We start from the raw sequence: 21,765 nt of genomic DNA on the forward strand, positions 1-21,765 counted from the left end.
GTCTATACCAGGTACTATTCCTTTTCCAAATAAGGAAACTGAAAATTAGATCAAATACATTATTCATCATATCATGCTAGTAAACGGCCAAGCTGGAATTTGAATACATCTGTCTAATCTCAAAGCCAGTATATATTATATCTTATTATTTTCTAATTCTGACATACAATTTTTCTCCTTCAGGGCAACATATTTGGATACGAGTAAAAATTTCTAGGTGGGAATTTGTTTCTCGACTAAGCAAGTCAGGCATTAGTGACCCAGAAGACATCTTCACCTAGCTTCAAATAACTGAGATCCATCTCTCTATGTTCCAGTATTTCAGCCTCAGTGCCGGATGCTGGTTTGTGTCGGCAAGTAAACTTCATCACAGCCCTGGAGCTGTTTCCTTCCGCGACCCCCAGAGGGCAGCATGCATTAACGATCCCCCTGAGTCCTCTAGTGGTCGGTTAGAAGCGCTAACTTTGCCTCGGGGGAGCTATGTTCCCAGGAACATTCTCAAAGCTCCGCGGGTGTTGCCCAGGGAAGAAAGGCTGTGTGACACCACCTAGAGTCACCCTTATACTTCCCTTTGGGTGCCTTCTGGGGTATGTCCACAAGCACTGCCCCAACTCAAGATGACTTCTCAAACCTGCCAAGTGTGCACTTTCGGATGCTACAGGGTAGACTCTATTACTAAATTTCAGGAAGAATCCAATACAGGTATCTAGACGATGTGGCAGCAAGTCCAACATTTATTTTATGTCCGTCAAAATGCACAGGGTAGTTTATTTAAATTGATTCGCAGAAGCAGCTCTGAACATCTACTTCCCCAAGGTAAATATTTGAATAGCTCTAGTGATATCCTTCGATTACATAGGGTGGTATAATTATGATTTCTGGGATATCTTGGAGTGTATTTATGGGGTATATTTAAAATAACATTGGCAAGCCTTACATGTTTTAATGTAGGAATGTAAAATTTCCCTTTATTTTAATATAATCATGATGACCTAGTACAGTAATTTCCTTATTATTAACTTAATGGCTTCTCAGGTGGCTCAGTGGTAAAGAATCCCCCGGCCAAATGCAGGAGACATGGGTTCGATCCCTGGGTCGGGAAGATCCCCTGGAAGAGGAAATGGCAACCCACTGCAGTATTCTTGCTTAGAACCCCCTGGACAGAAGAACCTGGGGGGCTACAGTCTATAGGGTCACATTAATACAGTAACTCTAGATTATTCTTATTATTTTGGAATATATACATATGTCTATTTAAATATATGTATACTTTAACATATGTATTTTGGCTATCAAATATAGATAGCAATTATAAGTTTATTTTACTGCCTCCACTGGAGTTTATTGATATTATTTTATTATTATATTTAAAATAGACCAATTAACAGTGTTAAGTGCTGTAGAATAGACAAATAAGAATATGACATGATTCCAAACCTCAGAGTTTGTGGGGAGAAGTAAAGTATCTAGATAACCTTTAAAGAGGATGTACAGTAGAATTCCATCATCTTAGCAAAATGGAAGCAAACTAAGCAATCCTAGAAATAGAAAAATTACAACTTAACTGGTGCTGGCAATACTGTCCATCATTCAGTGATTATCTGAAGTAAGTATGGAAGGAAAGACGTGAATCTGTGGTTTCCTCATGTCTCTGTTCTGTGGGGCCTCTCAAGTTCAAGCATATCACTGAGCTGGGTGTGATTCTAACTTTTAAAGATATGCATGTATGCATTTTTCATATATAATGGACCCTAAAAGCAAGCCAACTACTTCATCTGGTGCTCAACCAAAGAAACAGGAATCTGTTCCAAAGCTGGAGGAAAAACTTGTGCTGAACAAACTCGTGGTCTCCAGTGGAATGCCTGTCGAAGGACTTTTCCAAGGTAATTTTTATTTTTATTTTATTTTTGATTATTCATGACTTTCTTATTTCTGATTTTAGGATCTAAGAGGTGTGATTTGATTGTAAGATAAGTATCATCAGAGAAATATATAAATTTTGCCACACAGTAGGAGGCTCTTAAAGATTTCTGAATAAAGGATGTTGTAACATTGAGTTTGGAAGATTAATTAGGCAATAATATTCTAGATAAACCAGAAGTTGGCAATTAAGATGATTGAGAAGCTACTATGTGGAAGTCAATGAAAAGGAATAACTGTCAGACCTCTGGTGGAGGTAGGATAAGTAGGATAAGTTGACATTTAGGTTTGAAAAATAGGACAGGGGTGAGATAATTTCACGAGGAAGAGATAGCAAATGATTTTAAGTGTTGCTGAAATTTCAAGGAGGGATGGGTGCTAAATTTATAGAGATCAAAGTTTAAACCTCAAATTAGGATATGTGGTTTCTATCAAAGGACTTTTGTTAGATTTATAATGTGTGTAACTAACACACACACTACAAAAGTTAGCTCATATTTAGTTACATAGTTCATTCCTTATATGCTCAAAATAGTAAAAGTATTAAGTTGTTTCCGTCATGTTTGACTCTTTTGAGACCCCATGGACTGTAGCCCACCAGGCCCCTCTGTCCATGGGATTCTCCAGGCAAGAATACTGGAGTGGGTTGCCATTTCCTTCTCTAGGGGATCTTCCTGACCCAGGGATTGAACCCATGTCTTTTACACCTCCTACATTGGCAGGCAGGTTCTTTACCACTAGCGCCAAGTATAGGAAACTGGGATTTTCTTAGAAATGACTATTAAAGTAGTTATTAGTGACCTTTTTATAGAATGTGGGCTGATGTCAGATTGCAAGCCAAGTAATGAGTTGGAGCTGAAGATATATAGGCTTTGCTTTTGAGAAACTTAGTGATAGGAGCAAGGAGGCAGAAGAGTATGGTTAAAAGGCAAGAAAGACCTGGAAGACAGCTCAGACCAGCCTAATGTTCTCATTGCAACTTTTGGATTATTTTTCAATTATTCTTTCAGCCTTTCTCTTTGCACATACTATTTTGAAATCATTTGATATGCCACAGATTTTGTCCATGTAATAAAACAAATTGGAAAATACCATGCAGTATTTGCAGCCAGGCGAAACTACATTTAGTGCATTATCTGAGTGGAAAGATCATGCAAAGATTCAATCAAAGAAGATTGTTTCCATGACTCTTTAGTCACTCCTAAAGTGTCTTTCAAGTTTTTCCTGTCTGTGAAATGCTGTAGTTCTCCATTCCCTAACCTAGAAGTCTTTGAAACAGAGGGGTGGGAGATGCAGATCTTACTGTAGCAGAGACATTTCTCATTTCAGACATGTGGGATTAAGATGATATTGCAATATCAGACATTTCCCAAGTGCTCACGCTCTTTAGTGGGATATGATTTTGTCAACCAAACAATATTTTCCATCGGACCTATTCAGGCACTTAGAACACTGATTGATCATAGGAAATTAGCTCTAGCTTTTAGAGCATAATAGGTTTGACGAGATAGGAAACAGGATCATTGCCCTTAAGGGAATGAGTCAGGCAAAATGGGAGGAAAATGAGTTGGAAATCTTTGCCTTGAACAAATTAGCGAATGTGAGCAAAGCATCCTATTCTGAGATGAGGAGTTAAATAAAGTAGTTTTACTGGCAGATGACAGGTTTATTTTAATTTAGAATTTAAAACATCCATTATCACACAGAGCCTGGAGATAGAGCAGGTATTATGTTTTTATTGCAACTTTCAGGAAATAGCTCATTCTGTCTTCTCTCTCAAAATCTTTAGCTCATGGAGGTCCAGGAGGTAGGACTTTCAGTATTAAAACTGGGCAAGTTCTAGGCAAACTGGGACAGGTTGGTAACCTATATTTGGATTAAGGCTACTGACTGTGTATGTCCTTCCTTCTTGCAGTAATCTCCTGGTCAGTCTTCCTCATTTGGTGAAGAATTTAACATCTAACTTACATTCTTCTTTCTATCACTACTCCTGTTCATGTGGAAAATCCATCCAATGCCTGAATATTTTGTAGTTCCTTGACCTTTTCTCCTACAGTCTTTTCCTTAGCCTTCTCCCTGAGCTCCGTTGCCAACTCTTATGGTCACACTTTAGATTTTGTCATTATGAATAACTGCTGCTCTCAAAATCTCAGTGTCTAACATCCCAGTCATCAACCACCTCTCCTCTCTTTCCAGTTCACTGTCTCTATGATAATTCTTTGATTACAACAGTGCTTCCAATCCATGCCTTCCTTACCTCCCTCTCTGCCTTACTTAAATGGTAGAAATCAATATTGCTTAATCCCAATGATGTACATAAAAATAGAGTCATTTAGTGGCTAAAGATGTGATCTCCTTCAATCCTGCGTCCAATATTTATTAGCTACATTGCCTTGGAAAAGTTTCTTAACATCTCTGTACCTCAGTTTTCTCATGAGTGCCCAACTCATAGGGTTGTTGTGGGCTCACAATAATAATAAAGGTAAGATGCTTAGGCAGTGCTTGGCACATGATAAACGTTCAATAAATGTTTCCCAAGCTTGGAGTTGATGGCTGGAGGAAAACATCTAACAATTCTGACTGATCTCTTTTAAATTTTATGACTGTGTGTCTCAAGTGGGTCTTAATGCAGTTTCAGTCAACCACAGTTCCCATTTCCTTATTGATTTATTTTCTGTCTTCAGAGATTACTATTTCATACCTTTTTTTTCCCTCAAATTTTCAACTCCTCTTCCCTGCTCCTCACTATCAGTGGATGATTTTGCTTCTTATCTCCCTGGTAAAGCAGATGCAATCAGAAGGTAAAGCTGTTTTCCCACCAACCAGCCCACCCACATCTGTAGCCTTCGGATGCAATGAAAACATCTCTTTATTTTAGGAAAATCCTTTACTTACTCAGTGGATTCCATTAATTTTCACTTTATCAAGAACTTTACTGCTCTGATTGCCTCTTTTCTGTCCTGCATCATCACACGTCTTCTTTTTTCTCTGCTATAATGTTGTTGTTGTTCAGTTGCTCAGTCGTGTTTGACTCTTTGTGCCCCATGGACTGCAACGTGCTAGGCTTCCAAGCCCTTCACCATCTCTTGGAGCTTGCTCAAACTCATGTCCGTTGAATCAGTGATGCCATCCAACCATCTCGTCCTCTGTCGTTCCCTCTGCTCCTACCTTCAATCTTTCCTAGCATCAGGGTCTTTTCTTCACATCAGGTGGCCAAAGTGTTGGAGCTTCAGCTTCAGCATCAGTTCTTCCAATGAATGTCCAAGGTTGATTTTCTTTAGGATTGACTGGTTTGATCTTCTTGTGGTCCAGGAGACTCTCAAGAGCCTTCTCCAACACCACTGTTCAAAAGCATCAACTCTTGGTCATTCAGACTTCTTTATAATGTACTCTGTTATTAATCAACAACCTTAAACAAAAGGAGAAAAGAAACCTCCCTTGCTTCTAGACCCTCTGTGGCTACCAACTTATTTACCATCCTTTATAGCAACCCTCAGTATTTCCACAGTCTCAGCTCCCATACTTACGACAATTCTAATCAAATTTTCATTTCGCTATTCCACCTAAAACCACCTTTGTGAGCCAACGTTGGCTTCCATCTTGTCAAATTGGATCATCCATTCTCAGTCCTTATCTTACTCTGCTTGTCACTAGTGTTTAACACAACTGACCACGCCCTCTTTATTGCACCTTTTTAAAAAACTTGGCTTTACGAAATTATACTATTTTGATTTATCATCTACCTTTCTTCTCAGTGTCCTTGACTGGATTCTTCTTTGGACTATTAACTGCATTTTAAATAACAGAATTCTCCAGAACTTAGTCCTTTCTCCCTTGGGTTTGCTGAAGAGATTAAAGTGACTGAAACCAGGAGAAATTAATTTCATAGGCTTTTATGAGGCAATTAGAACTGTGTTATGAAAAAGAAAACAAGCATACTTTGTAGGAAAGTCATTTATGATTATTTTTTGTTAAATTTTATTAATAATCTGATTGTCTGATGGAAGCAATTTTACTGTGATAAATTCAGTTCTACAGTGTTATCTGAGCACTGGCACTGAAAAGGAGAGAAGGAGAGGGGCTATGCGAAGATGAAGCAGAAGGGTCTTTGCCAATACAGTCCTGAAAGTGGTCAAGTTATTACCCTAATTTATGGTAATTTCAGAACTAAATCAGTATGAGAATGAGAACCAGAATTCTTGGTAGTTCCAGGTCTTTGGTTGGTTGATTAATTTCAACCTGCCTCCAAGACTGAAAAACAATAAAGAATAATGTGTAGCTAAATTGCAAGTTTAAAAGATGTTAAAGTGGAAAATTGTGGGGGAAAAAAACAGCATGAAAATATCTTTTCTTGGCATTTTCAACTTAACTACCCCAAGAGCTGCTAAAACAACATATTCTTCTCTTTTTCAACAAGATCTCAAATATTTCAACCAGCCACTACTAGAATTTTTATATTGGTAAAATGGGATTTTCTTGTTGGAAAGTAATTTTTGATGAAGAACCAACTAGAATATAGGTGGCTAATTCACTTTATTATTAAAATCCCAAAGCTGAAGCTTTGAACAAATGTATTTTAGAAACATGTAAACATAAATGTGCTTAATCACCTTTGAAGTTTTCTGTATAACACCTAAAAGATCTGAGAGTTTGTCTATTTAGATTTGAATTTGGTGAATGTTGTAAAGATTGGAAGTTTGGATAGATAGTTTATAACAAACAACTCTAAAAAATATTATCAATAGCAGTGCTAATAGTGATAACTACTCTTTACTGAGCAACTGTTTACAATTCACTATTTACATCTGTTATATCTTTTCTTTCTTTCAATAACTGGGTGAGGTAGTGTTATTTTCCTCTCCTGAAGAAACTGAGATTCAGACAGGTCTGATAATTTTTCCAAGAAAATGAGAAATATGCTCCTAGTCCTCTTACTTTGAAAGGGAAAAGAGAAGGAAACAATTAAGCGCCAGATACCTGAACCTCTTGTGTTACTCCCTCCTTTAACCGGAAGTAGGAGTTCAAAATGGACTGGAATATGAGCACTTGTAACACGTAGCGCTTTGTGTTGCAAGAGTACAACTTGAAACCATTTAAACTGGAGAGACTGGCTGTGTGTTATAATGACTGTTCCCCATTTCAGCATTGCATTTGATATGTGGATGTGTGAATTCTTGACCCTATAGAAAACTGTAAGGATTATTTCATGTCAAGATTTTTTCTCTCATTTAATGATTGCTGAAGCATTTCTTCTTTACAAATCAGTTTATAAAACTGTTGGCCCTTGCTTAAAGTTGCTGAATTAGGGAATTGGGTAACTGATCCACATATGTGTAGAACAATCACACTGGTAACATTTCTTATTGTATTTAAAAATTTTTTTAATTTTATATTGAATTATGATTTATTTGACTCAGTGGTAAAGAATCTGCCTACGGTGCAAGAAACACGGGTTTGATCCTTGATCCCTAGGCTGGGAAGATCCCCTGGAGAAGGAAATGGCAACCCTTTTCAGTATTTTTCCCTGGGAAATCTTAGAGGAACCTGGCGGGCTACAGTCCATGGGGTCGTGAAAGACTTAGACAAGACTTAGGGATTAAACAACACAAACAACGTGATAATCTCCAGGTCCATCCATGCTGCTGCAGATGGCATTATTTCATCCCTTTTTGTGGCTGAGTAATATTCCATTGTGTATGTGTATCACCTCTTTATCCATTCATCTGTTGATGGACGCATAGGTTGCTTCCATGTCTTGGCTATTGTAAACAGTGCTATAGTGAACACTGGGGTGCATATATCCTTTCAAACCATGGTTTTCTTTGGATATATGCCCAGGAGTTAGGGTTGCTGGATCATATGGTAGTTCTATCTTTAATTTTCTCCATACTGTTGTCCATAGTGACTGTACCAGTTTACCTTCCAACCGGCAGTGTTGGAATGTTCCCTTGTTTTCCACACCTTCTCCAACATTTATTGTTTGTAGACTTTTTGATGATGGTCATGCTGAGTGATTGAGGTGACATCTCATTGTAGTTTTTATTTGCTTTCCATGTGCCTCTTGGCCATCCATATGTCTTCTTTGGAGAAAAGTTTATTTAGGTCTTCTGCTCATTTTTTTGATTTGGTGTTGCATTTTTTATTTTGAGCTGCATGAACTATTTTTACATTTTGGAGATTAATCCCTGTTGATTGCATCGTTTACAAACATTTTCTCCCATCCTGTGGGTTGTCTTTTCATTTTGTTTATGGTTTCCTTTGTATGCAAGCTTTTGAGTTTAACTGCCTTGTTTATTTTTGTTTTTATTTATATTACTCTAGGAGACAGATCAAAAAAGATATTACTGTGATTGATATTAAAGAGTGTTGAGAGCTTTTTAGTATACAGTCTTGCATTTAGGTCCTTAATCCATTTTGTCTTAATTTTTATCTATGATGTGAGAGAGTGTTCTAATTTCATTGTTTTTCACATAGCTGTCCAGTTTTCGCAGCATCATTTATTTAAACAACTATCGTTCCCTCTATTGTAAAGCCTTCTCTATTTTAGTATCCAAGCATGCAGCAAGTGTAGGACACTTCTGAAATAAGAAGTTGAACTTGTTTAACCGTGGTTTCTCTAGACATCTTTACTTCCATTTGCTGGTTACGAGTTGGTGAGCTTTGTTTCTTGTTGCCATCAATAACACCAATGTGGATATCTTGAGGTGAGTGCCTAAGTGTGGCCAAATAAAATGGAAATAAAAGTTAGTCAAATAAGACAGAAATTGAATTCCAGATTGTTTGGTGTTAATGATTTCTAACAAAGTCTCCTTCTGTGTGTCTTAGTTGCTTAGTCATGTCTGACTCTTTTGCGACTCCGTGGACTATACAGTCCATGAAATTGTCTAGGTCAGAATACTGGAGTGGGCAGCCCTTCCCTTCTCCAGGGAATCTTCCCAATCCAGGGATCAAACCCAGGTCTCCAACCCAGGTCTCCTGCATTGCAGGCAGATTCTTTACAAGCTGAGCCACAAGGGAAGCCCATCTCCTGTGGCTGCTGCTAATTATTCTGTTATCCTGTGTTAATATTTTAGGTAAAAAAAATAGAGTCCAGGTGAGGGCTGGGGGCTGAGGAGTGAGAACTAAAAGTTGAGAGAAGACAGAGGTGAGGAGGAGGGAAATGTACCACACTGAGAGATTTGTCATCTTCTTAGATAATATTATTTTTCCTGGCTTTTATCTTTTAGTTCTCTAGCAAGAAAGCAAGCCACATTTTTAGATTTTTTTATTTCATTAAAAAAGACAATTTAGAACATTTAAGAAAAATTCACCCTCAAGTTCCCCACCCATAAATTAAGAACATGTAGATAGAGAAACAATTTTTCTTTTCTCCACTGCCTTTGTTCGGGAGATGGAGTTTTAAAAATAGACTCAGGCCTGAAAATCCCAAAACAAGAGCTTTGTAAATGACAACCTTAGAAACAAATCAGCACCACTACTGGTTAATGCTGCTCTTGTAACTTAAGGAATGCCGGAATCATTCTTACCCATGCGCTTATCACTGTGGCCAGACATGAATACTATCATAAAATATAACCGATTCAACTCAAGAAACGTGTTTAAGCGTTGAGTATTCACTATGGTTGGTGTTAAGTATAATAGGGTGAGAAAGACAATCTTAATATTCAAAGAACTCCCAGTCTTAAGAGAAGCAGGCAGGTGAATATTGCTCAGAATTATTCATATGGAGTTAGGTTCCATATTTGGTCATGAGCATACTGTTATGGGACCACAGAGGAAGAAGTTGTTCAATACCATAGAAGGGATATCTGTGCTCTAACCTTTTATGGACCATTAAGAAGGCTGAGTGATGAAGAATTGATGCTTTCAAACTGTGGTGCTGGAGAAGACTCTTGAGAGTTCCGTGGACTGCAAGGAGATCAAACAAGTCAATCCTAAAGGAAATCAACCCTGAATATTCATTAGAAGAACTGATGCTAAAGCTGAAGCTCCAATACTTTGGCCACCTGATGCAAAGAGCCGACTCATTGGAAAGGACCCTGATGCTGGGAAAGATTGAGGACACGAGGAGAAGGGGACAACAGAGGATGAGATGGCTGGATGGCATCACTAACTCAATGCATATGAGTTTGAACAAGCTCTGGGAGATGGTAAAGGACAGAGGAGCCTGGAGTGCTGCAGTCCATGGGGTTGCAAAGAGTCATGACTTATAGCGACTGAACAGCAATGTTTTTTTGGGTTTGTGTGGGATACACAGTCATCTGTAAAGTACTTTGAAAAGTACATTAGAGGATAGGATTCACCCAGGGTTTTGGCATTTGGTTCTATCCACTGTTTTGGGAGAATGAATGAAAATTTTTCTTCTCTTTCTCTTACCTCTTAAGGTTCTATTCCATGTGCTGTGGACAGCAACTCCTGGAGTGGCCTTCCTCAGCATGTCCTCCACCTTGAAATGATATGTGTTTTTCACTAGTCTCCTAAATGTACTTAGGGAGGGACTGTGTATATCAGTCATCTCACTACTCATGCCTACCGAGTTCTTGACATACTGTAGCCTCCCAATGGTGGTGGTTTAGTTGCTCAGTTGTGTTCAACTTTTGCAGCCCCATGGACTGTAGCCTATCAGGCTCCTCTGTCCATGGAATTCTCCAGGCAAAAATACTCAAGTGGGTGCCATTTCCTACTCCAGGGAATCTTCCTGACCCACAGATCAAACCCAGATCTCCTGCGCTGCTGAGTTACCAGGAAAGCCCAGAAAAGCCAAGACCTGAAGCATTATTCCTTTTTCATCCCCCTTTTCCCTTTCTCTTTTCAGATTACTTCTTTGGTTTCAGAGCAACCTCTAATAACGATATTAACCTCGTATTTCTCTCTATCCAAAAAGGACAAAAATCACCTGGTTTCTGTATTATGTATATTAATACTCTAGTCTTATACCATCCTTTGCTGTATGACAAACATTCCAGATTTAGTGTTTTAAACTAGTACATCATTGAAAGATACTTCCCTGATGACTCAGTGGTAAAAAAAAAAAAAAAAAAATCCACCTACAGTGCAGGAAATTTCTTGGACAGAGGAGCCTGGTGGGCTACAGTTCATGGGGTTGCAAGAGTCAGACGCTACTTAGCAACTAAACTCACCACCAAAAGAAACTACAGTCGGTGGTCAAGGTATTCAGTCACTTTTTCCCTAACAGTATCAAAGCAGTTTGCTAATTAGGTACTTTATTCCACAAGATGGCGCTGTAGTCCTTTTGATTATTTGGAGTCAGCAACCCAGGGTTTTAAAGTATCTGCCCCTCCCTCTTTTTACACATAAAAGTGACATAGAAGTATCTAAGAGTGTCATTTCATAAAAGACCAGATTTACTATCTGATTTTAAAGAGGTCCATAGGAATAACCATATAGTCAATAATAGGCATTAGTACACAATGAATAATTACCATAAATAAGATTCACAGTGTGTTTTTTTGCATTATTTTTCTTTGAGGACTTCAGTTGTTTATCAAGAGAAAGAAAATTTGTTAAACACAGTCTAACTCAAATATGAATTAGGATTTATTTTTTTAAAACATTATGGATAAAATTTTAATGTTCTTTAATACTACTTGTAGTTTGGGTGTTGCGAATAAGTTGTTGAATTCACTTGGCATTTTGTTGTTGTTTATACTCATGTAGAAAAACATCTTAGAGGACTAATTTTTTGACTAAATATTTTGGTGTTCAATTGCATTCTCACGTTTGTTCTAAACAGTTTTTCACTTTGACTTTAAAAGCTTCCCTAAATTTGCATATGAATTTGCAGTTGAGTCACATTTATAATAGTGATCTAGAATCCCTTTTATATGTAAAGCATGGTTTTAATTGGATCTACTCAGGAAAAAGGGCTTCCCTAGTGGTTCAGTGGTAAAGAATCCTCCTGCCAACGCCCGCCAATGCAGCAGTTGGGGTTTGAGATCGCTGGGTTGGGGAGATCCCCTAGAGAAGGACATGGCAACCCACTCCAGTATTCTTGCCTGGAAAATCCCATGGACAGAGGATCCTGGTGGTCTACAGTCCATGGGGCAGCAGAGAGTTGGACACGACTTAGCCACTGAATCAATGAATGACTCAGGAAAATAAAACTTCACTGCTACTTTCAAAGAGTCTTCTAAATGTGAAAAATAAAAGATTGCTGCTAAAGAAATGTTCCTTAGACTTTGTATGACCCCATGGACTGCAGCATGCTAGGCTTCCCTGTCCGTGTTCACGGTCTCCTGGAGCTTCCTCAAACTCACGTCCATTGAGTTGGTGATGTCATCCAACCACCTCGTCCTCTGTTGACCCCTTCTCCTCTCTTCAATCTTTCCCATCATCAGGGTCTTTTCTAATGAGTCAGCTCTTTGAATCAAGTGTCCAAATTATTGGAGCTTCAGCTTCAACATCACTCAGATTTTTAAAATTTGGGAAGCAAATTATTTTTTTAGATTTACTTTGATATTACTGGGCCCACTGAATGAAAGTAACATATTGACCCCAAATACTGAAGATTTTAATGAATGCCTGACATAGTTTCTCTGTTAGAATAATAAATTTATTCAATTTAAAACATCCAACATGAAGAGAAAACAAATTACATAAATTCTTAATTATGTTTAATTGCAGTGAGCTTGTAATGCAGTTCTATTTATTAAATCACTTGAGTTGTCAATGTCTGAGACAGTTTGTGTTTATGAATTGCACATTTGTAAGGAGTGAATTCGTTAATGTGCTAATTAGAAAACTCTTGTAAAAGAGTCCAGATTGTGGTTCACTTCTGTCCATTTACTCCTATATGGATCTTGTAATGATGAGTCGGTAGAAACGCTCTGGTTAAGTTTAAAATCGCTAAATTCACATTAGCAGATATGTTCGTGCTTTTAGTTGGTGATTGAAGTATTTAAGCCATTTATACTCTCATTATTACTACTACCAATTACTTTTCCAAAAGGTCTACTATGTGTCAGGCACATCAAGCAAGTATTTAACTCACACAATAATGGTACGGAGCAGGTACCATATGGAGCAGGCTTTCGTAGATGAAAACACTGAGACTTAGAGAAATTAGATAATATAGCAAGAGTCAGGCAGCCGGTGAGTTGAGGCCAGGGTGTGAATGCAAATGAAAGCCTGTTAACCATTTCAACCACGTACTTATATTGTGTATGTAATTACCGTGCCATGTGGCTCTTGGTCCAGTCTTCAAATTTAATATGAAATATTATGTTCTTAAGGTGTAAGGAATAACTTAGACTTTCTGTTCTACTTAGGGCACAATGAAAGGGCTTTTGCAAAGCAGATTTGTTATTATGATACAGGCAGCAAGCAGAGCATCTCTGGGGTGAAAAGGAAGTTCCTTTTTCTTCCTTCCTTTCACCCTTTAACTTTTGGCCATGTCACTTTGTCAGTATATGAAGTACAGGCTACTGTGGCTCTACTGGGAGGACTTGATTGTATTACTTTAAAAAGTACTTATCAAATTCATTACCTTTTGACAGACTTAGTTAAAAGATGAAATGTTTCTATTTCAAAACATTGTTATCTTCTTAAAAGATATGTTTTAAAAAATACTTGGTAAACTGACAGCTGGAGAGCTTTTTGTGTTATTTATTGGGGGAGATTTTCTACTTATTCTGTTGCAAAGTATGTAAAAGTTGTTAAAGGAAGCACAGCTGTGAATATCTCTGAAATGTAGCTAGGTGGTCATTTAGAAGAGATGGATATGGGTAAAGTCTTCATGCTGCTGCTGCTAAGTTGCTTCAGTCGTGTCCGACTCTGTGTGACCCCACAGACAGCAGCCCACCAGGCTCCCCTGTCCCTGGGATTCCCCAGGCAAGAATACTGGAGTGGGTTGCCATTTCCTTCTCCAATGGATGAAAGTGAAAAGTCAAAGTGAAGTCGCTCAGTCGTGTCTGACTCTTGGTGACCTCATGGACTGCAGCCTACCAGGCTCCTCCGTCCATGGGATTTTCCAGACAAGAGTACTGGAGTGGGCTGCCATTGCCTTCTCCGAAAGTCTTCATAGGCTTCATAAATAAGCCTTAAGAAAGTTATGTCATGCTCAGTCCTTAAGTCCTGTCTGACTCTTTGTGACCCATGGACTGTAGTCCGCCAGGCTCCTCTGTCCACGGAATTTTCCAGGGAAGAATACTGAAAAAGTTGCTCTATTTCCTACTTCAGGGGATTTTCTCAGCCCAGGGATTGCAATTGCATCTCTTGCATCTCCTGCATTGGCAGACAAATTCTTTGCCACTGAGGCACCAAGGAAGCGCTAAGAAAGCTTGTGCGTGCATGCAGGCTAAGTCACTTCAGTTGTGTCCAACTCTCTGTGACCCTATGGACTACTTCTCTGTCCATATGATTCTCCAGGCAAAAATACTCATGTGGGTTACCATTTCCTTCTACAGGGGATCTACCCAACCCAGGAATTGAACCTGCATCTCTTGTGTCTCCTGCATTGGCAGGCAGATTCTTTACCGCTATCTCCATCTGGGAAGCCCCAAGAAAGCGTGCTGTGCTGTGCTGTGCTTAGTCGCTCAGCTGCGTCTGACTCTTTGCGACTCCATGAACTGTAGCCCTCCAGGCTCCTCTGTCCATGGGATTCTCCAGGCAAGAATACTGGAGTGAGTTGCCATGACCTCCTCTGGGGATCTTCCCAATCCAGGGATCGAACCCAGGCCTCCCACATTGCAGGCAGATTTTTTACCAGCTGAGCTACCAGGGAAGCCCCAAGAAACCTTACTTCCTTCTACCTAAATTAACCCAAACCCTAAAGATTCTTCGCTGCCCTAAATGGTGCCAGAAAGGTCAACAGCTACAAGCACAATGACAGGTATGAAGCAGACAGAACATGCCTAGTGCTGGAAGGTTTAAAGAATCAAATCTTTCTTCCCTTCATCCATCTGTCTGGCTGCTATTTGATAGTTCCTTAGTATTTGTACCGTATTAAATTCAGTAGTTATTGACTCCACTGTTACAGGTGCTGTGTGAGGTACTGCAAGCCTTAGCTTACACACAAAATTAAATCATCAGTTCAATATATTTGCCTCAGTATGTGATTATATCTTTTATGGGACTGCTGATTCAACTGTTTGGGGCTGTAGTCCTTGATTTTTATTGTCAGCTTGTTTAAGCAGGTGATAGTCTGTCCACTGATAAAGAGTTGATGGAATTTATGTATTTGGGTGACTGAATTGATTTGATTTTTTGGTTTTTAAAGGATTTGGCATGTGTTTTAGACACAGTCAGTCACATGTCTAGGAAATAAAATGCTGCATTGCATCTACATCATAGTTTAGTAGGGGTAGTAGTAAGAATCATATAATAATGTTTATAATAGTAAATTACACTACATTGGTGGGAAACAAGCTTCATGTGTTAGTGCTATAAATATTCTATTCAGGATCTGCCTTAGCAACTTCATTTCAAGAAATACAGCGAAAGTGTGTGTTATCTTGGGCAACACACTATTATCTCTCTCCCTTAGTTCTGTCCTGTGCAGGATAAAGAAGCTGCACTAGATGATCTCAAAGTTAAAGTCCAATACTGAAGTTTTACACTTTTAGGATTTGATTATCCTTCTGAAAAAAAATTTACTGGACTACAGTTGATTGGCAGTGTTGTGTTAGTTTCATGTGTGCCGCAAACTAACTGAGTCAACCATACATATACACACATCCACTCTTTTTTAGATTTTTTTCCCATGCAGGCCATTACAGTGGAGAAGGCAATGGCACCCCACTCCAGTCCTCTTGCCTGGAAAATCCCGTGGACGGAGGAGCCTGGTAGGCTGCAGTCCATGGGGTCGCTAAGAGTCGGACACGACTGAGTGACTTCCCTTTCACTTTTCACTTTCATGCATTGGAGAAGGAAATGGCAACCCACTCTAGTGTTCTTGCCTGGAGAATCCCAGGGACAGGGGAGCCTGGTGGGCTGCCGTCTGTGGGGTCGCACAGAGTCAGACATGACTGAAGTGACTTAGCAGCAGCAGCAGCAGCAGCAGCAGCAGCAGCAGCAGGCCATTACAGAGCATTGAGTAGAGGTCCCTGTGCTATATAATAGGTCTTTATTAATTAAAGTGTGTTTGTCAATCCATTCTCCTAGTTTATCCCTCCCCACCCAATTGCCCCCTGGTAAAAGAGGAGAGTGAAAAAGTTGGCTTAAAGCTCAACATTCAGAAAACGAAGATCATGGCATCTGGTCCCATCACTTCATGGGAAGTAGATGGGGAAACAGTGTCAGACTTCATTTTTTGGGGCTCCAAAATCACTGCAGATGGTGACTGCAGCCATGAAATTAAAAGACGCTTACTCCTTGGAAGGAAAGTTATGACCAACCTAGACAGCATATTTAAAAGCAAAGACATTACTTTGCCAACTAAGGTCCGTCTAGTCAAGGCTATGGTTTTTCCAGTGGTCATGTATGGATGTGAGAGTTGGACTGTGAAGAAAGCTGAGCACCGAAGCCTTTGAACTGTGGTGTTGGAGAAGACTCTTGAGAGTCCCTTGGACTGCAAGGAGATCCAACCAGTCCATTCTAAGGCAGACAGTCCTGGGTGTTCTTTGGAAGGAGTGATGCTAAAGCTGAAATTCTAGTACTTTGGCCACCTCGTGTGAAGAGTTGACTCATCGGAAAAGACTCTGATGCTGGGAGGGATTGGGGGCAGGAGGAGAATGAGGATGAGATGGCTGGATGGCATCATTGACTTGATGGACATGAGTTTGAGTAGACTCCAGGAGTTGGTGATGGACAGGGAGGCCTGGCGTGCTGCGATTCATGGGGTCGCAAAGAGTCGGACACAACTAAGCAACTGAACTGAACTGAACCATTAAGTTTGTTTTCTACATCTGTAACTCTATTTCTGTTCTGTAGATAAATTCATTTGTATCCTTTTTTAGATTCCACGCCTTCCCTGGTGGCTCAGAGGGTAAAGTGTCTGCCTGCAATGCAGGAGATCCAGGTTTGATACCTGGGTCGGGAAGATCCCCTGGAGAAGGAAATGGCAACCCACTCCAGTATTCTTGCCTGGAGAATTCCATGGATGGAGGAGCCTGGTAGGCTACAGTCCACGGGGTCGAAAAGAGTCAGACATGACTGAGCAACTTCACTTTCACTTTCTTTAGATTCTACATATAAGTGATGTCATATGATATTTGTCTTTTTCTGGCTTATTTCACTCAGTATGACAATCTCTAGGTCCATCCAATGCACTGCATATGGCATTATTTCATTTTTTTATATGGCTGAGTAATATTCCATCATATATAGGTAATACATCTTTATCCACTCCTCTGTTGATGGACATTTAGGCTGGTTCCATGTTCTGGTTATAGTAAATAGGGCTGCAGTGAACACGGGGGTGCATGTGTCTTTTCAAATTATGGTTTTCTCCATATATACACCCAGGAGTGGGATTGCTGGATCATATGGTAGCTGTATGTTTAGTTTTTTAAGGAACTTCCATACTGTTCTCCATAGTGGCTGCACCAATTTACCTTCCCAACGGTTTAGGAGGGTTCCCTTTGCTCTACACCCTCTTTAACATTTACTGTTTGTAGATTTTTTTGATGTTGCCCATTCTCAATGGTATGAGGTGATACTTCATTGTAGTTTTGATTTGCATTTCTCTAATAGTTAGTGACGTTGGACATCTTTTTATGTGCCAGTTGACTGTCTGTGTGTCTTCTTTGAAGGAATGTCTATTTAGATCTTCCACCCATTTTTTTAATTGGGTTTTCTTTTTTTATATTGAGCTGCATGATCTGTTTGTATATTTTGGAGATTAATCACTTATGGGTTATGTTTTTCCTTCTGATATTTGAAATTTTTTTCTTGGCACTTTTTTTTTTTTGTATTTTTTGTTTTATGTTTGTTTAACTGAAGTGTAGTTATTTTATAATATTGTGTTAGTTTCAAATATATAGCAAAGTGTTTCAGGAATACACACACACATATAAACACACATATGTATAGTTATTCCAAGATACTGAGTATAATTCCCTATGCTATATGGATGGTCTCGGCTGTTTACCTACACACATAGTAGCTTATATTTGTTAATCCCAAACTCCCAGTTTGAAGAATTTTACTATTAGGAAGTACCCAGCAAGTTATCTTACACATAACTTGTATCTCAACTTACACAGCTGTTGAGTCACTATGTCATGTCTGACTCTTTGCAACCCCTTGGACCATAGCCTGTTAGGGTTCTCTGTCCATGGGATTTCCCAGGCAAGAATACTGGATTGCCATTTGCCATTTTCTTATCTGTATTTTACACATGCTGCTGCTGCTGCTGCTAAGTCTCTTCAGTCGTGTCCGACTCTGTGCGACCCCATAAACGGCAGCCCACCAGGCTCCCCTATCCCTGGGATTCTCCAGGCAAGAACACTGGAGTGGGTTGCCATTTCCTTCTCCAATGCATGAAAGTGAAAAGTGAAAGTGAAGTGGCTTAGTCATGTCCGACTCTTAGCGACCCCATGGACTACAGCCCACAAGGCTCCTCCATCCATGTGATTTTCCAAGCAAGAGTACTGGAGTGGGGTGCCATTGCCTTCTCCGTATCTTACACATAGGAGACAATAAATATAGTTGAATGAATAAAAGGTCACATTAGATCAATATCAACGTTACATTCTTTTGGTGATGGTGGTGGTGCATTTAATATCTATTAATTGAGTATCAGTTACATGCTGGGCACTGATCTACATGCCTGGGAACCAAGCAGCAAATTAGGATTAGATTCCCTTTTCTTATTTAGTTTTACAATCTAGTGGGGAAGGATGGATTAAAAAAACCTTTTAATAGCAATGATTTTAGGTAGTAGCAATTGTCCTGCAGGATAGCAGTAAAGACCTGAGGTGGGCGGGTGTGTATAGATCAGATGTTCAGGGAAAGCCGTTCTGCTATGAGAAGATTGAGCGAGAATATTCCAGGCATTGGATAAAGCTAAAACAAAGATCTTGAAGTTAGATATAGATTGTCATTTTCAAGGGGCACATGATAGATAGCTAAAGAGCAGAGGAGAGTTCTGAGATGAGGTTGGCGTTAGGCAGTGTCAAAATGGTGATGGATCTTCTGCAACTCAGTGAGGAGTTTGGATTTTATTTAGTTACAGTGAGAACAAGAGAAAGTCTTAAGTGTATACCTAATTCTCCCATTACATAAATGCATATTCTGAGATTGTGGATATTGAGTCATACTTAGCTGAAAATTTCCTTCTCCTCCCTGTGTCCATAGTGATGCCCTATTACTTTTAGAGACTCACTTCTAAAATTACTTCATTATGTCAGGAATGAATGTTTTTCCCTGCTCATGAATTGAGGATTGCAATATTTCCAAAGGCCACTTTGAGAAATGAGAAGCAAATGCAGTAAACTTTAAGAGGAGGTAAAACTATATTTGTAATCCCTTTTTGTTTGTTTGTTTTATAAAATTCAGCATTTACAGACTGTTTTTGTTAAGTGAGAATTCTGGAACAGTGGAACTCAAATTCCTTTTTTTGTGATAAGATGTGAAGGTTTATGATTTCCTTTTAAAATTCTCCTTCATATTATAAAGTACAGTAAGATAGACTCATCATGGAAATACAGATTTTACTTTATACTGGGGTAGAGGAGCCTTCTAAATATCTCCTCACAATGAAGTAGAGAGAAGGGAAGCTCAAACTGAAGTGCACTGATATTCTTTCATAAGAGTTTCATTCTATTTAATATGGGATGCCAGTAACTATTAAAAGATAATTGGGAAGTTGATTTAGCTACTATTAAAGTGAAGCTCACTGATAGTGAGGTAAAACTTGTCTGTAATGATAGGTAGTGTCTGCTACTGCTGCTAAGTCGGTTCAGTTGTGTCCAACTCTGTGCAACCCATAGACGGCAGCCCACCAGGCTCCCCTGTCCCTGGGATTCTCCAGGCAAGAATACTGGAGTGGGTTGCCATTTCCTTCTCCAATGCAGGAAAGTGAAAAGTGAAAGTGAAGTCGCTCAGTCGTGTCCAACTCTATCGACCCCATGGACTGCAGCCTACCAGGCTCCTCCGTCCATGGGATTTTCTAGGCAAAAGTACTGGAGTGGGGTGCCATTGCCTTCTCTGAGATAGTGTCTAATTCAGCACAGAGTTTCCCTTTAAAATGTGGAAAAGTGACTTATTACGTTTAAGTGCTGATGTACTGGTTTGAACCAAAGAAAAGTAAAAGTAGTGCGGGAGAAGTCAGTTAACGTCTCTGAGCTTCTGTTTCCTCACCTACGAAAATAAAATGGAACAAATGACTTCTAAAAAGGCTTAGAATTCTGAAATTTTTTATTCTTTGCAATCATCTCTGGTAAGTATGTAAATAGTAGGGAAAGAAGAGAGTGTTTATGAGTTTATAATCAATTTTTGAATAAAGGATGATGAAAAGGGACAGAATAGATAAATTTTAAGATGAAAGGCTCTTGAAGGATGGATTGGTTTTAAATAATCTTTGTTTTGTAAATATTAAGAAGGCATCTTAAAACTTGCATTTCCCCCCTGAACCCCTGAATTAAGTGGAAAATAGATTCTATAAACATCCCCTAATGTTGCCCATTTCAAAAGCAGTTTCTGGAAAGAAAACTCTGTATGTGTTATTGCCTCCTGCATGTGTTTTCACACTTTTATAACCCAAAGTTAGTTTTGTGAATTAGTCATGGTATTAAGTCATTGCACTGTTTCTTGCCTCTCTTCTGGTCATCAAGTTCTCAGTAATCCAAAGGAATATTGAGAATAAAAGAGCAGTTCAAAGTTGAGAAGGGATTGAGAATTCAATCTGGTGACAATACTTCTCTTGGGTTTGAGTTTGTATATTGATGTTTGTTTATAGGCTTCCCTGTTGGGTCAGATGGTAAAGAATCCTCCTGCAGTGTGGAAGACCTGGGTTCAATCCCTGGGCTGGGAATATCTCCTGGAGAGAGCATGGCAACGCACTCCAGTTTTCTTGCCTGGAAAATCCCCATGGACAGAGGAGCCTGGCAGGCTCCTTGGGGTCACAAAAGTCGGACACGACTGAGTGACTAAGAACAGCACACTGATCTTTATACAGAAAGCTTGAGTATTACAAGGCAAGTTGATACCTTATATGAAGAATGTATTCAAAATTTACTTGGGGTTGACAAATGTACAGAGTAAATGCAAGTGGTTTAGTTGCTATAAGTTTATCATTGATGGATATCTGAAGCAAATTAAATTTTATCATCACTGTTAAGTAAAATTTAGCATCTCAATGTTAAAAGTAAAATTCAGGAGATTTGATGTTTTTAAGCATGTGTTTAATTTTTTAAAGCAAATTAAGAAATGGAGAGCTTATTTTCAAGAAAATTAAAAATATTTCCTCTAGATTGTAAAGAAATTAAGGATATATCCAAGTGCCTTAGTTTCTCAAGACATAATCCAAGACCTTTCTCTCTTCTCTCTAAGTACTTTGATCAGTCACCGTCTCTACGTCTGTGATTCCTTCCAGTGATGTCTTTGGCCCAGGCCTCTCCACCAAGACCTAGACGCCTCTGTGACCCTGTTTACTCAGCATTGGCCTGTGGATATGTCATCAGAATCTTAATTCAACATTAATTCAGCATAGTCAAAACTAAATTCTTACCCATCCTTTGCTACCTGATTCTCTTCTAGCTTCTTTTCAGAAGAAATGATACCTCATTGACCCAGCAGCACAAACCAGAAACCTTGTTCTCATCCTTAACTCTGTCACATTTAATCCATTATAATCTTCTGCTTGTTTTTTTTTTTTTAATACTTATATAATCTTTGAATCTTTCTTTGTAGCTAATTTCCTGCTCTGAGCTACCCTTATCTCTC

The 21,765-nt window shown here is 39.1% G+C and overlaps 1 protein-coding gene across 1 annotated transcript in view; it reads left to right on the top strand.

The window, feature by feature from the left end:
• Positions 1–725: 725 nt before the first annotated feature.
• NELL2 (neural EGFL like 2) overlaps positions 726–21,765 on the top strand; it is a 469,663-nt gene continuing 448,623 nt past the window's right edge. The window contains exons 1-2 of the mRNA XM_070789234.1: positions 726–816; positions 1,759–1,883. The gene's annotated coding sequence lies outside the window, so the exon portion shown is untranslated. The remainder of the gene's footprint in view (positions 817–1,758; positions 1,884–21,765) is intronic.

The sequence above is a fragment of the Bos indicus genome, chromosome 5 (genome assembly GCF_029378745.1).
Source record: "Bos indicus isolate NIAB-ARS_2022 breed Sahiwal x Tharparkar chromosome 5, NIAB-ARS_B.indTharparkar_mat_pri_1.0, whole genome shotgun sequence".
In the NCBI taxonomy this organism is placed as follows: domain Eukaryota; kingdom Metazoa; phylum Chordata; class Mammalia; order Artiodactyla; family Bovidae; genus Bos; species Bos indicus.